Source organism: Sander lucioperca, chromosome 10, assembly GCF_008315115.2.
Source record: "Sander lucioperca isolate FBNREF2018 chromosome 10, SLUC_FBN_1.2, whole genome shotgun sequence".
Taxonomy (NCBI): Eukaryota; Metazoa; Chordata; class Actinopteri; order Perciformes; family Percidae; genus Sander; species Sander lucioperca.
Genome location: NC_050182.1, coordinates 19300695 through 19305236, shown reverse-complemented (window position 1 = coordinate 19305236; position 4542 = coordinate 19300695). Strand labels below are relative to the sequence as shown.

The 4542-nt window shown below is 36.1% G+C and overlaps 1 long non-coding RNA gene across 1 annotated transcript; it reads left to right on the top strand.

Moving 5' to 3' along the window:
- Positions 1–1435: 1435 nt before the first annotated feature.
- LOC118496077 lies at positions 1436–2920 on the top strand. Its single transcript, XR_004898552.1, has 2 exons — positions 1436–1547; positions 1952–2920. It is a non-coding gene; the product is annotated as an uncharacterized LOC118496077 (long non-coding RNA).
- The last annotated feature ends 1622 nt before the right edge of the window (positions 2921–4542 follow it).

Genomic DNA, 4542 nt, shown 5'->3' with positions numbered 1-4542 from the left:
TTTTTGTCTTTCTGTTTGTACACTGCAAGCTTGAACACTCTAACTCTTAGTTTGTCACTTTTCTCAACAGAACATCGATACTATTGTGCGCCTTTGGTTGGTAAGTATAGTAATGCTATAACTGAAATTGATAATAGATCACACAACTCGACTGTAGATAACTATTTAGCATCTATGCACGTTTAAAGGAACACGTCGACTTACTTGGACTTTAGCTTTTTCACCGTATCCCCCAGAGTTACATAAGTCCATACATACCCTTCTCATCTCCGTGTGTGTTGTAACTCTGTCAGACCCCCACCGCTAGCCTAGCTTAGCACAGATCCTGGAGGTAACCGGCTCCATCTAGCCTATTGCTCCCAATAAGTGACAAAATAACGCCAACATGTTCCTATTTACATGTTGTGATTTGTATAGTCACAACGTGTACAAATAACAAGGTCACATGACACACAGCCATCTTCTAACCGTAAACATACTGGGAACTATATTCTCAGAAGGTGAAGCACTGCTACTTGGGCGGAGTGATACTCATTAAAGTAAGCTGTGAGGTTGGTTTTCTAAAGTAAAACTGGATATGTCTTGCTGTATCCCTCACCATACTGAAAAGAGATGTTTCTTTTTACAATGAAAAGTTGACTTTTTTAAGATACATGGTTCTTACAAAACAGCGACGCTACAAACAGATGATAATCTTATAGGGGGGGTCAAATAAGCACAATTATCAGTAAAATGCAACATGCACACACTGACAGGGAACATTATACTGTACAATGAGTACTCTAACTACATACATTGTTTTACCAAAGGTTTGTAGTTGTGCTTGTGGAGTATTTTCACACTGTGGTATAGTTAGTTAGTTATGTTTTGTTTCTGTGTCATGCCAAACATTTGGCATTACAAGACACCACAAATTTACTTATTTAACAAACATCTTCCTGTCGCATATACAAATCATTTGGAGAAATACATGAATACAAATGTATACATATACACGCATACATATATGTATACATGCATATGCATATATATATATACACACACACACACACACACGCCACACACAAACAACAAATTCTCATCTACAATTTGATAAAGAGCTTTTTTCCTCTTCTCCCAAGCTTTATCTAGGTAATTGGCTAATTTATGTTTCATATGTGAACAGCCATCTCAGTCTTTGAGCATCATCCATATTTACCAAGTCAATCTCTTCTTTTATCTTACAAAACAAAAAAATCACGCTGTTCACAATAAAAAGGACAATAGAAAACAAAATGGAACTCTTTCTATATGTATAAATATTTTACTTATATGAATGATCTAAATAATTCTTCCACCACTGCACGTATGTACTATTGTACTATGTATGATATTTAATTAATATTACAGTAAAAAAAAATCTTTAATAAAATAAATTATTGTTGTGTATATCTTGTCTTGTAAAATGAAACTGAAAATCCTCTCCTCTCTCCCTCCAATGCTCTTGTCCACCTCCTCTCTACGTTGCTGCTGGACCATCAGTGTTGGTTACCCGTGGCAACTCGACAGTATGTTCACACACATGAATGATGTCGTTGCTATGACATGTGTTGCCTTGACACTTTGTTCGGCAGTAAATACTACTACTGTCTTAACGTTACTGTACACATCTGCTTGTGCACTCTACATACTTTTAGTTAGTATTTCACCATCTGTGTTAGTGACTCCTTGGACACTCCACAGTATACTTCACACATGCGAACGTTTTGCCCCATGATGTGATTGAACACAGAAGTCACTGAATACAGACATCTACTAAAGTCGTAGTGAAAGAATGACACTATTAAACTCCTCTTAGCTAAATCACACTAATTTGGATATAGAAATATTCACATATTTAAAGCAATCACTTTTCATGTGATGTTTTTTTCTGTTTTGTATGACTAATGCATGTTTCCATTTTGTGTTACAGGTGTGCAGCTGCCCTCCAGCTCCTCTCCATCTTCCTCTACTTCTATCACATCTGTCTTTACTGGCCCTTCTGTCCACTCTATTATTGGTTCTCTTCACCTCTCTCCTATAAAATCTACCACTCATCCCTAATATTATTGGTTCTCTTCACCTCTCTCCTATAACATCTACCACTCATCCCTAATATTATTGGTTCTCTTCACCTCTCTCCTATAACATCTACCACTCATCCCTAATATTATTGGTTCTCTTCACCTCTCTCCTATAACATCTACCACTCATCCCTAATATTATTGGTTCTCTTCACCTCTCTCCTATAAAATCTACCACTCATCCCTAATATTATTGGTTCTCTTCACCTCTCTCCTATAACATCTACCACTCATCCCTAATATTATTGGTTCTCTTCACCTCTCTCCTATAAAATCTACCACTCATCCCTAATATTATTGGTTCTCTTCACCTCTCTCCTATAACATCTACCACTCATCCCTAATATTATTGGTTCTCTTCACCTCTCTCCTATCATTTTATACTGCTCTATCTACATTTGGTTCTGGTTCAAAGATTATCAGTCATTTGTTCTGGTTGCAAAGCTACATATCTATTTTTGGTTGTACTGGTTGTTTGGTTGTTTGGTCCTTGGTCATTCTGTTTTATGGTTCTGTGAGTTTCTCTGCTCGCACTTTTTCTACCTCTCCTGTCTCTCTCACATTTGATTTGATCTTTTCAATTGGCAAAAATTCAATTATTGTATTTTTGAATTATCCATATTGTTTCAATTTATTCTATTTGGTAACAGTCATTATTAAACAAATTATAAATAAAAGTATTTTTGAATTTGTTCATTAAATTTCAATTAATTGAAAAGACTGGAAACACATACATAACAAACATTTTGTTTAGCTTTTATCACAAACATTGGACTGTAAAAACTAATTCAAAGTTAAATCTGGTACATTTCCAAATAGAAGTTGCTGTTATAAATTGTTTCATTAAATAAAACTATCTCTTGTTAGTATAACAATAAATTGAAGTCCAAATCTATATTTATACAAGAAAAGAGCTGTAGTTGTTCCTGGACCGTGTTGCTGTGGAGCTCTGAACCAAAAGGTTTGTTCTGACTGCAAATATCTTCACACCAGAGTACACATAATCAGTTTTTGTTTACTTGAGTAGTACTAGTGTAAAACTAATTACACTACATACATTCCGTTATTTGTCTCTGATTACATATTTGTACCTCGTCTATAGATCCACCCATCAACACCTTTTGTACGTGCTTTATTGTTGGTTAAACCTTTGTAAAGTGAAATAAATAAACCAACTGTAAGGAGTAACTGTATTCTTTGCTTATATTAAAATAAACCTGAATATATTAAGGTTGAAGACATTTAATCTGGCATTTACAAAACCTTAAATATACAAATAGAGTTATTTGTAGAAAAGCACAGAATTTGAACAACAGCACTGATTTCTTGATAGTGCCTTAAAAGACTAAAACCGTATTCCTGTGTCCTATATCGGTATATCAACTACTGGTCTTCAGTTTGCTGAAGATATTGAAACTTAAGTACCACTGAAATATATCCATATATAATTTGTGTAAAACGTCAACTTTAATTTTATCTTCTAAATATCTATAATATCTTTATAGGCTGGAAAAAGGTTTTCTGGAAAAACATTCATTTGACATTGTTCCTTAAAAATAATTATAAATAGAATACCCTTGAGATATAAATCACCATTACTAAGAGCAGATACTGCTTTAATCTACCTTATCCTGTTAAGTTAATAGTAATATATTGTGATTGATATTGTGTTTATTGTCTTGATTGTCTACAATAAAAATAAAACAAGATTTGTGGTTTTGGATCATAACAATGCCGAGGAAGAGTAAGAGGTCACAAGCTCAAAGTCTGCACCAGCAGAGGTCAAAGGAGGTTCAGGGTACAACAGGTGAACAGGTAGAATGTGTTGGTCCTCAGAGCTGTGGAGAGGTGAAGATGGCTGCAGCGTCTCGTGATGATGAAAGTGTGACACAGGGAAGTCAGAGCGATGCACCAAAGGTTTCTGCTGATGAGAGAGGATGTTACAGAGATGGTGAAGCAAGGCCTTCTATTATCACCCCGGTAAAGCTCAGAGGTCAAAGTGATGAGCCAGGTGTACCACAGGTATCTAATGCTGACGTGGTAAAGAAAAGATGTGTGGCAGTTTCTCCTGAAGCTAACCAGGTAAACCACAGAGGTCAAAGTGATGTGTCACCACAGGCATCTTATGCTAATGTAAAGAGTGGACATCCTCAGTGTGTAGCAGGCCCTTCTCATGCAGACCGTGTAAATCCGGCAGGTCAGCCTTCTGTAAGACACGTCCGTGCATCCCGTAGCCAGGCTTCTCTTAAATATGGTAAAAACAGAAATCAGCAGTGTACCTGCAACTCACTTACATTTCTGGCATTCCTTCACGAGAATGAAAACATCACCAGAGCAGATCTTGACCTTGTTTTGGATAAAGGTAATGCAATGTATAAAGAGGTCAGGAAAATGTTTCCTAATCACATCTATCTGACTACTGACGAGCTCCCTCACGAAG